At 44.1% G+C, this 12500-nt stretch overlaps 1 protein-coding gene across 3 annotated transcripts in view; it reads right to left on the reverse strand.

The window, feature by feature from the left end:
* The window catches only part of mpp7a (MAGUK p55 scaffold protein 7a), a 239527-nt gene that overhangs the window by 187277 nt on the left and 39750 nt on the right, over nt 1-12500 (reverse strand). For 2 of the 3 annotated variants that reach the window (XM_063206904.1, XM_063206902.1), the window contains exon 2: nt 6782-6854. The gene's annotated coding sequence lies outside the window, so the exon portion shown is untranslated. Of the gene's footprint in view, nt 1-6776; nt 6855-12500 lie in introns of all 3 variants that reach the window. The other variant, XM_063206903.1, reaches the window with a different exon arrangement.

The following is a 12500-nucleotide window of genomic DNA, read 5'->3' on the forward strand; positions in this document are numbered from 1 at the left end:
ACCCTGAGCCCACTTACCCACCACCCAAGATGCAGAGAGAGAGAGAGTGAGAGAGAAGATAAGAAGTACACATAGAGTACAAGAATGAGTGAGAGAGAGCTAAGTGAGTGAGAGAGTGAGAATGTGAATCAGTGAGTAGGTGAGAGTTTACCTGACTGAGTTTGTGAGTGTGTAACTTCTGGTACGCCTATGTGTGTGTGAGTTAGGGGTGGGCGGTATGGCCAAAAATGTATACCTCGGTATAATTTTAGACACGGTATATATCACGGTATATATCACGGTATTGTACATTGTGTATAATATGAAAAAATTAAGCGTTTTGTGGCTAAATGACCAAAAGACCACTTTTTGCATTTTATTGTTTTAAATGACTGGTCAGACGTTGTTTTATCTATGTGGGAATTCTTGTCATTCAAATAATTTGAAAACACATTTTTAAACTTTTACAGCCTTAAAAGTAAATTTACACTCCAGAATTGAAATGTTTTGGCATAACATACAATTGTAGCCTACATTACACATTTTGTATTGAGTAGTTTTTAATGAAATGCCTGTGCTGCTGTTATTCCTCTGCGAGTGTGCAGGACGCAATGCGCTATTGCGGTAGACGGTATGACACAAAATCTCTATCATTGATGAAAAAATACCGCACACGATATTATACCGCGGTTACCGCCCACCCCTAGTGTGTGTGTGTGTGTGTGTGTGAGAGAGAGAGTGTGAGAGTGCGTGTGTGAATGTGAGTGTGTGTGTGAGTGTGAGTGTGAGTGTGAGTGTGAGAGAGACAGAGAGAGAGAGAGAGAGAGAGAGAGAGAGAGAGACAGAGACAGAGACAGAGACAGAGAGAGAGAGAGAGAGAGAGAGAGAGAGAGAGAGAGAGAGAGAGAGAGAGAGAGAGAGAGAGAGAGAGAGATTGAATGTGCATGCGTGAGTGCATGAGCTTGAATGAATGCTTGCATTGCATGAATGACTGAATTGCATTGCATGAATGACTGACCACTCAGAAACCATGCCAATGAGTGCACTGGTGTGGTGGTCAGGGTATAGGGCTATCTTGGCAGAGTTTTAAAAAAACAGAAAAGAGAAAGAGCATCAGTCCACCATTTTGCTCTGTGTGTTTATACATACATACTATTATGCACACATCTAAACATACACTGTGTATACTATATAACACAGTATCATGTTTGGATCCTGATCTGTGATGTGGAAAAAGAGGAATGAGAAACACCTGATTGCAATGAAAAACTGTTGCATGCTCCAGCTGTGATGGTCTCTGTGTGTGTCAGAGAGAGAGAGAGAGAGAGAGAGAGAGAGAGAGAGAGAGAGAGAGAGAGAGAGAGAGAGAGAGAGAGAGAGAGAGAGAGAGAGACAGACAGACAGACAGAGAGAGAGAGACAGAGAGTAGGTGCACAAGCACAAGAATGACCTTCATGCATGATCTGCTGCTGCCACCTACAGGCTGAACTTCGCTATTACACCAACGTTCACAGCGCACAAAAGCCACAACACTTCGGCAGGCATCAGGCCCTACATTTTGGGCTCAGTCATGGGTAAAAATAAATGAACAGATACATAAGACATGAATAATGAAATAAATAAAAAGTACGGCATTTTGCTTTGACTTCATTACAACATATTACAAAGATCTCAAACTGTTGCTGACAGGATTTGAATGGTTTACAGCTTGTCGTAACATTCTTAAGCCACAAGAGCTCCTCACTATTGGTTTTGGTTATGGGACTCTGAAAATAAGAAGTAAATAAAAACTCCTGGCAAAAATGTGCGATTGCGACAGATGTTATTTTGAAATATTTTTCTGCATTCCTATGCCTGTTGTTATTATGTGCTGACAACTGTCAGCAACACTGAAGCAAGTGATTTGCTTTTTCCACAAAGGATGATGTGAAATAAACAAATAAAAACAGAAGTATGCAGTTTCACATTTCATCCAAATCCGAGATCTATCTCTAAGCATACAACTGATATTGTATTTGAAGCCAGCTCTACAAAGACTCAAGCGGAACAGCACAACTGAAACTTGGCCGCAGAGAAGCGATTTTAGTTCTTGAATTTAGTGAAACGTGAAGGCTTTTTAACAATAAAATACTTTTAAAACAAAAGCAAGCTCCTCGTATTTTTCTTTAAACTTTCCATCCCCTCTGTTCTCTGCAGAATCTCTGGCCTGCGCTGTGCACTGGTGTTAAATTCATGGAGAAAAACAAGCAAGTGCATGCTGTTTTAAGAGAGCACATGGTGAAGGTGTGTGTGTGTGTGTGTGTGTGTGTGTGTGTGTGTGTGTGTGTGTGTGTGTGTGTGTGTGTGTGTGTGTGTGTGTGTGTGTGTGTGTGTGTGTGTGTGTGTGTGTGTGTGTGTGTGTGTGTGTGTGTGTGTGTGTGTGTGTGTGTGTGTAACTATAAAACTCACACAGTGACAGAGTGCACTCACTCTTCCAGTTCATAAAACACCAGGCCAAATAGTTGCAACCTGATGCTCTTCATGTGGGACTAGGCAATCAAGGTAGTGCATCATTCAAGATCGCTTACTTTTCCTACTGGATGAAACTCGCAATGCAACAAAAACTCATTAATCCTGCTTTCTGTTCAGGCAAACTGCCACCGTACGAACCGATATGACACATCAAGTGCAGCTCTTGCCTTCATCCACAAGATGGCACTATAGCTGATTGTGGAAAAAAGTCACCTCATGAGCTGAACGTGAACTTGGGCGACTCCTTCCAAAAAACCTCTGAAGGCAACACAAAAAGTGTTTATGGAACAAAAAATGGCAACAGAGCCCATTGTTTAGAGGGATGTGTGATACTCTGCACGTGCCGTCGTAATTGTTTGCAGGGAGTCGCCAAACGCGTTGCTGGAAAGCTGTTTGGGGTGGGGTGATGGCGGAGTCGGCCAGCCAGTGCGAGGTGCAGGGGTAGGGCAGACTCATGCTGGGTGCATCTAAAGGTCATTATAAGAGTCTGGTGTCCCGTCTCACCCATACAAGGGGACCAGCAGAGCGGCCTGATCTAACCTGTCTGCCTGCTATTAAAACTGTGCTTCTAGGAAAGTAACGGGTTCCAACACATATTCTCAGTGACTAAGTAGTAAATCTTGTTTTAACCACACCCCCCACACTCATATCGAACCTAAAAGATTCTCTAACTGTGTTTAATGCACAACTCACTTAACTTAATGTCATTTTGGAGTGTTTTTAAGTGTTGACAGGTCTCTGCTAACATCGTTCACCACTACAATACTGAAAGCAACGGATAGTGGTACCAACACATATTCCGAGTGACTGTGAGGATTTGGTTAAAAGCAATACATGTGACTCCCTCACACCAAATCTTAACATCTCTTTAACTGTTTAATGGAAAAGGGACAACAAGAGAGATCACTCTACCTTATAAAGTTGGGTTCTGAGGTGTTGACGGCTAGCTAGGCAAACTTCTCAAAGTCTGCCAACGCCATTCACCACTACCATACTAGGTCATAACACCCTATAAATCAACCTCACTTTATCCACTGTCCACTCTGTCTAATACTCGACCTCCTGTCATCCAAAGATACAGTATAGCTCTTCTTTCCACATCATTGGTAGCTGAGCTAACTAGACCTAACCTGGCTCTCCAGAGGAACGGGTTCTGCCTTGCTCCCCAAAGATGCATCTGGCGCTATGGGCACATTCGTGATGGTGCAGGCAGCAGTAGTCTGTGTAGCGTGCCATGCACACTTTGCCATTATAAGGCATTCTGGTTAGAATTTCTTAACGTAATTTCGCAGTGTGTAATTACAATGTTCTAGCTTTGAATCTCTGTATCGAATCATTGGGATGGGCTTAGCATGCGGTGACTCTGTCTATAGTGCAAGCCCAGGCTATACATTTCATGCTATAGTCTGGCTTGACGGGCAATGTTATTGAACCCAAACTGAGGAAGCCCTTTGGATCAAAGATGAAACATCTTCAAACTCCAAAAACAAGTCCAGATGCTTACAACTTCAATTCTTTGACTACCATGACTTGGACGGATGAGAATCATCACAGACACAATGTCTCAATCCGTTTCACCTCCTGGTCTGTGATAAGACACAAGCCAAACCTTGTTTTCTCCCCATTCTGTCAAATGGTTTCTGACAAATGTTTCATATAAGTTTTCCTTCTGCTGTCTCTTTCGCCTGAGGAACTCCCTGGTCTTCCAAAGAGCATTATTATCCTCTGGCTACTGGCCTCAGCAAATGTTTAAAGGTCAACTCTCGACTCAGATCTCTCTACTCAAGTAAAGATGGAGGTCAAGTGCAGAGCTACACACCAGATGTGCAAGTGAGGATCAAAGATGGGCAGGTCAGAATCTATTGGAAAGCACTGGAACATTGGACTCCAGAAAGCGTGTAGTGGTGTAGCATAGAGTAGCACAACTTGACTTGACTTGACTTGACTAGACTTGACTAGACTTGACTAGACTTGACTAGACTTGACTAGACTTGGTCATCTGTGTTCAGAACATGTGAAGGGTATTTTTGTGGCTTTAATTTGGGATAGGACAGGGATGGCGAGAGGGGAAGATGTGGTAGTATTGGGAAATGACGTTGGGTCGGGCTTGAACCCGGGTCCCCAGTGTAATGGTGCTGTGCCTTAGCTCACTGAGTGCCTCTGTGGGTGGTGTCTTTGAGAGGGCACGTGAGGACACTGTACGGCAAGGAAGACCGGCACATTGATGAGCTCCCTTTTAATCAATTTTTAATTTCATGACGTTTTGGGCCACCCTGGCCCTCTTCAGATTCTCTGTCATCATTTCATCTCAATCTCTCTGCAGAGGGTCACTTGTCCTGGATTACATCTTTTAACTTTTCTTTCAACTTTTATTCAATTCCTGGCTTGGTTCCTTTGAAACTCAACAGACATCAGTTCATCACCAGTGCATGAAATCAGTTGCGTTACTAGTCAGGTAAGGCCCCAGTCTAAAGAGGTTATGCATACCATCACATTAAACAGAACAGAACCATGAATGGTGGCCTGGCTCCTCTGAACAAGTCCTCAGCGGCCAGTTACATGCAGTCTCCAAAGAGAGGGTCAGAGGAGGGGTAGGACAGATGAACGTTTGCATCAGATGCAGATGTACTGATCAAGTATAGTGCTACTGATCAAGATGTACACTAAAAAAACAATTTGATGTTTTAAAGCAACAGTGATTAGAGTTCATCTTCAACTTGCCAGCCATCTTATTAAAAAACAATAACACTGCCCAAATGGGAACAATCTGGCCGCCATGCCAACAACCAACTCCTAAAAGTAGAGCTTTTTAGAAACAATTTTGAAAAGCATGAATATTCAAGGAGCGTGAATATTCAAGTGTGTGTTGCATACTGAAAAAATATTGGAAACATTTACTGTATGTGGGAAGAAAAACTACTAAGATTTGCTTTTAATCAAATTTTAAGACCTACCCATCGATTGTTTGCTCAGATTGCTTGGGTATTTCTTGGCGTTCTGCTCCGATTTGTTGTTTCAAATGTCCTTTTTCCTTTTCATTGTTCTTATTAAGCTGTTCATTTCATCTCTGTACATACTAGAAACATTTTGGTCCCATATGTAGGCTACAGCTACTAAGATTGGTTTTAAATCAAACTACCCATCATTTGTTTGCCCAGGTTGCTTAGGTATTTCTTGGTGTTCTGCTCTGCTTTGTTGTTCTAAATTTCCTTTTCCCCATATGTAGGCTGCAGCAACATGCAAGCCTCCTTTGAAGGTACAATACAAATACACTGACTTAACTTCACCTGAGTGAGCAAACTCTTCACAGTGATTATTCACACCACTTAAGAGGTGTATACTACAAAGCGCCGAAGGAGAAACCACAGCTTATATCTTAATGAGGTGTTTTAAGGACAGCCAAAAGTGTTTTGTGTGGGATACAGCTACTCCCTTTGATGTGTAGTTGGAGATTTGGCTACAGCGGCTTCTGTTTACCAAAAGGTAAATTTGACACCAAAGAAAATATGAAACGGAAACACGACCAAAGTACCGTATTAAAGCTGATGGACTGCTTGATTCGTATATTTAGCACAGGTTTTTTAGATGTGCTTACAGTGTCTATAAAAAGTCTACACACCCTTGTTCAAATGTGTGATGTAATATAATAAGGCCTGTATACCATTGTACATCTGTTGGGTGATCTGAGGAGGACTGTGCACAGGAGATGCACTCACAGTCTGTCAGATTTGGATGTCTTAGCAAAGAGGAGTGGACAGATATTGCCAAATCAACATTTGCCACACTGGTACACTCCTATCCAAAAACACTGAGTGCTGTAATAAAATGGCCAAAGGTGCTGTAACAAAGTATTACTTTAAGGGTGTGCATATTTATGCAACCATGTTAATATAGTTTTCTATTTCTACTTTTTCTTGTAAAGCTTCAAGTTTATCTTTCAATTGCATTGTATACGGTAATAGTTTCGATTTAAGTGGAAAAAGTTGTGAAATTATTTCTCTTTCTGTCATTTTTGTATCACAAAAACTGGCAATTGAAAAGCGGTATGTAGACTGTTTATAAGCACTGCACGGTTCAAGCAGGAAACACCACCATACACCTGGCTAAAACAAACATTCTCCCTTTCAGGATCAGCAACGTGCAGAAAAGAAAACAAAGACAGCAACATGAATGAGAGTACAATACACGGTGCAAACGCAAAAACACACACACACATACACACACACAAACACACACCCTGCATGCACGCGCACAAATACACACACTGCGCACGCACGCACGCACACCTCACCAGTTTTAAACTTGAAAGTCTGGTTCCATCAACAGGTAGTGTGATTCATGTCAGTCCACAGAGACTAAAAAACCTGCAGAGAGAGAGAGAGAGAGAGAGAGAGAGAGAGAGAGAGAGAGAGAGAGAGAGAGAGAGAGATTAGTCAATGGAAGTCTACATTTAGCTGTCGAGAGGCATTTAAAACGGTCAAAGTTATACCATCACGTGAACATAGACTGGGGCTCTGTTTAATTTTTGCAATAGATATTGCATTTCTCTGATGCGGTCACTAGATGGCGTAGTGGCATCTCACCAATCAAAAAGGGATAAAATCCTGCAATCATGACTTCCAGAAGACATTTGAATCTCTTTTCAGGAAACCCTTCAAGATTTTTTAATACACTTTGGAATGCATTGGGACACAATGTTAGCATGAAAAAGATACATAGGCACGTGCATGTAGGCCTACTGCATTTGTGTGTCATTTGATCACGTGCAATTTCTTAACAGGAAGTAATTTACGTTTTATATGTGCATTCCACTACATTCCCACAGAGCCGGTCCATTTTCGTAGAGTGGTTGTAGTATCCAGGGTAACAGGTTAAGAAAATCAATACCTTGTCACGTCCATGCAAACGCACAAGAGTTCATTCATGTCCAACAAAAACACAAAGAATGTCAACTTCATTAAAAGGTCTTTCGTGAAAACAAGACACTTTCTGGCATTATTTTTGTCTTCAATGTTGTCTCTTTGTTCACTCACTCTCCCTTTCTACAACACTCACACAGACACACAGATAGACACACAGACAGACAGACAGAGACAGACTAACACGCACGCACGCACGCACGTGCAGACGCAGACACATACACATTCCATGATGTCTGCGTCAGGTGAAGGCCAGTAGGTCAAGCTAATGGTAAACTGCACGAGTGCGTCACTTCACTGCTGAGTGACATGTCATTAGCCTCTGCATTCTCACACTCCGGTACAAATAGGTACCTGAAAGTGTGTGTGTGTGTGTGTGTGTGTGTGTGTGTGTGTGTGTGTGTGTGTGTGTGTGTGTGTGTGTGTGTGTGTGTGTGTGTGTGTGTGTGTGTGTGTCTGTGTGTGTCTGTGTGTGTGTGTGTCTGTGTGTGTGTGTGTGTGTGTGTGTGCCCAAGTTGTGAAGGGGTGTGTGTGGGTGTGTTTTGCCTGTCTGTCTGCGCTAGTATATATCTTTAAAGAATTGTTTTCTGGAGTAGATGAATAATGGTGAACCTATAGAGGAGAGACAGACAGAGAGAGAGAGAGATGCAAAGAGGACGCATGGAGACGTTTTTAAAAAGGTGCGTGTGTGTGTCTGTCTGTCCATGCATCTGTCCTTGTGTCTGTGTGTGTGCGTTCATCTGAGAGTAAATGGGAGAGAGAGTGTGTGCACATTTGAACATAATCGCACACACTTTTTAACTTCAAGCGCCACCCATTTCGGCTACACGCTTTGCCGAGCCGTGCTTGTGACAGCGTATGTCACATGTCGGCACGTACTGTAGGGTCTCTCTACAGAGTGCTGTACATGTTTTGAGCCATTATGTCATTTATAATTCACTATGGGTACTTCAGAGTCTGGTCTTTCATGGGAGAAGGCTGAGGCATACTGTACAAACATACAAACTCACTTTCACACGCTCCTCAGCTTTCTTATAGTGCTGTACGTTATGTCATCTAAAAACACGATACATGCATGTAGGCCTACGTACTACTTGACACAGACACAGACACAGACACAGACACACACACAGACACACACACAGACACACATTTTAAAGAGTCACCATAACGTTGCGTGCAATGAAGCAAGCACACAAACACACTTTCACGCAAGACTATTTTAAAAACTAGCTGTGATGGTGCGTCCAGTGAGGCATATGTGTAAACATGCTTTCCCATACTGTGGCTACCGAGAGAACCTTATCTCTCTTCAAAGAGTGTGCCATCTAAAAACAGCGCCCACTTCATGGCGAAGCAGTTTTGCACCACACAAACAAACACTCTCTCTCTCTGTCTCACGCACAAACGCACACACGCGCACACACACACACACACAAACGCACACACGCGCACGCGCACACACACACACACACAAAATACTGTATGTGCAGTCTTGAAACACAGGCTATGAAGTTAACACCAAAACACAACTTGGCCAATTTTTTCCTGAAGTAAAGGGGTCAAAGGGTCTGGGTAAGATAATACAAGTTGAATAAAAATAGAAATAGCCTCCATTTGAATATTTCTGGAAATCCATAAGCAACTTGAAAGAAACACATTTATATTGCGAGGTGAAAGAATAGAGTCAGTGTCCTACCATGTGCTAACCAGTCCTCCCTCCCAACAAACCTCCTCTTCAGGCTCTGATGAGAGTGTGCTTGATTCTTCTTTGACTGTGTGTGGCTTTTCCTAGAGTGAGTAAGACCATTCTGAGTAAGACCCTTCTGGGAGTGTGTTACTCTTCCGAGAGTGTGTGTAACTCTCCTGAGAACTTGTTTGTCTTGTCTCTGTGTGTCACGTTCAAGTGTGTGTCTGTTTGTCTCTTTTGAGAGTGTTTTTTTTTTTCTAATTTCTTCAGAGTGTAACCACAGCTAATGTCACAATTGTATGGACTGAATTATTATTATTATTATTATTTGCACTGTATTGTACTACAACAACTCAATGTAAATGGAACATATTGCACAATGAATGAATGTCCTGATATCACTTACAGACATTTGCTGTGGTTGCAACCCCTATTCCGTTAGACATGTGTCTTCCAATGTGTATTTTAGAGAGCTGATAAATCCATCCAGACTCAGGGTCTTGAGTGTACTAGGAAGGAGTGAGGGGGGTCAACTCAGGCCATAGTCTCCTGTTACACACACACACGCGCACACACACACACACGCGCGCACGCGCACACGCACACGCACACGCACACGCACACGCACACGCACACGCACACGCACACGCACACGCACACGCACACGCACACGCACACACACACACACACACGCAAACACACACACACACACACACACGCACACTAAAGACCAGTCTTTCATGTCTGTGTAGTGGGTGTGTGCGTGTGTATAAGCGTACATGGGAAGTCTTTGAAACGCTAATGGCAGAGGAACAATGGGTCTACATACCCCTTGCCAAAAATGACATCTTTTCCACTGTACATGAAAAAATACAGTCTTGCTGTTGCATTGTGGGTAGTAGTTTTTCTATCTTGATATGCAGTTTGGGGGGAGGGTTCAAATGAAAACATGAGGGATTCTAAGGGGATATGAGAAGACCGCACCACAGGGCTTAACTCACAGTCAGCAAATATCTTAGTCTCTTGGCAAAGGACTACCTAAGTTTGTGTACACGTACACATACACTCATGCGCACACACACTCACGCGCACACACACACGCACGCACGAGCACACACGCACACGCGCACGCACGTACGCACACGCTCACGCACACGCACACACACGCACACACACACACACACACACACACACACACACACACACACACACACACACACACACACACCACACACACAGATCTCTATTGCTTTATTGTGTGAGAATCAAAGGGTGTTGACGAAAAACACCAAAAGCCAGAAAAAGAGCGATAGCAAAGACAAGGAGCTCAAACAATAGAAGAGAGAGAATAAAAGAGGAAAGGAAAACAATTAAGACGGAGAACAAAACGGTGGCTAGGCCTCCTAAATAAGTAATTAGCTCAACAGGTTGGGGTTAACCAAAACCACACCATCATCAGCACTCACTAGAGCTCAAAGCCTACTGTCTTTTTTTGTGATTATATATATTTTTTTTAACGTACAGACATATCTTTGACGGATACCTTATGGATGAAGCATGTCCTTTGACCACCCCCCCCTCTCTCTCTCACAGGTGCACCATTACTCACCTGTTCCACAGAATAATCCTTTGAAGCTACTACACCAATAGAGACTGACAGGCAAACACAACCCCCACAAATACGCACCCCTTCAAGTGAACTTGTATGCTGAAACAAATGAAACACACAGGCATACACTATGCATACACACAGGCATACACACATGCATACACACAGGCACAGACACACATTCACATGTTCACACGCGCGCACACAGACACACGTTTACACGCACACACGCACGTTTGCGCGTGTGCACACACATACACACACACACACACATACAACACACACACACACACACACACACACACACACACACACACACACACACACACACACACACACACACACACACACACACACACACACACAGACACACATACACACACACACACACACACATACAACACACACACACACACACACACACACACACATACACACGCACACACACACGCACGCACGCACGCACGCACGCACACGCACGCACGCGTTCGCGCGTACGCACGCACGCATTCATGCACGCACGCACGCACGCACGCACGCACGCACGCACGCACGTACACTAGTACATACAACATCTTCACAGCGCCTCACCAGGAAGACAAGACAACACTGAAGGCCAGTTGACTCACTTACCCCTTCCCCATGAATCTCTCATTCACTTCCTCCTTGCTATTCACCAAAAGCCACAAAAACTCCCCACACGTCCATCAGATGACTACCGTAACTTACCCCCGCACACCTATTCATTCACACACTACACAAAGAAAGCCAAGCTGCACCTCACAGACCACAGACAGACAAGCTGAAGACATCCATCCTCCCTCTTTCCCACACAAGGATGAAAGCATCATTCTTTTAAGGTTTTCTTCACTCTTTTCCTGCTCGTCAATTCATGTGGGTCATGGGGACGACCCTGCGGAAGAGTTTAAATCACCTGTGACTACTGAGAGGTGGTGTGTGTGTGTGTGTGTGTGTGTGTGTGTGTGTGTGTGTGTGTGTGTGTGTGTGTGTGTGTGTGTGTGTGTGTGTGTGTGTGTGTGTGTGTGTGTGTCCATCATTGTCATTGTTTACCCAGTCAGACCGAAACACAAAGGATGCCACATCAGTGAGCACTGCCTCAAGGCATGCCACCCAAACCCATCCGGTCCCTCCACACCAAAACACTCCCCTCTACCCCCAAACACCCCACCGTTTTCACAAATCACCACCTACATGCACACAGCTAACGCAACACTACATCCCAGCATAGGAGATGGGGGCCCAAGGACGTCCCCAAACACACATCCATACAATACAAACAAACATGCACAGACACCCCATATTAAGTGACTGGTCATTGCTAACGCACTCATTCACAAAAGCAAACACATGCACACACGCAAGCGCACGCGCGCACACGCACGCACGCGCACACGCACGCACGCACGCACGCGCGCACGCGCGCACGCACACACGCACTTAGACCTTGCACCCCACCCCTGAAGTAGAATAAGAGATGGAGATGGTGAGGGCCTCTGCAGGCCTAAGGAGGGGCCCCTGTTGTAAATGTATTGGGGGGGACCCAGACTGTGATAGGCTGGCAACAAGGAGGCCCTAGGATGGAATCTGAAAGAAATGCGGATACAAATGTACAATCAGTGTACAGGGGCCCTTGGCTGTGTGTACGGAAGATCAACACAGCAAATTCCACAGTGCACAAGGGCAGGCTTTGTGCTTGGTAGCTGACGCCCCAAGAATGAGCTCTTATTTATCGCCACGCTCGCAGTTTTATCAATGGAGGGGAAACAGGGAG

This window comes from Engraulis encrasicolus, chromosome 9, assembly GCF_034702125.1.
Source record: "Engraulis encrasicolus isolate BLACKSEA-1 chromosome 9, IST_EnEncr_1.0, whole genome shotgun sequence".
NCBI lineage: Eukaryota > Metazoa > Chordata > Actinopteri > Clupeiformes > Engraulidae > Engraulis > Engraulis encrasicolus.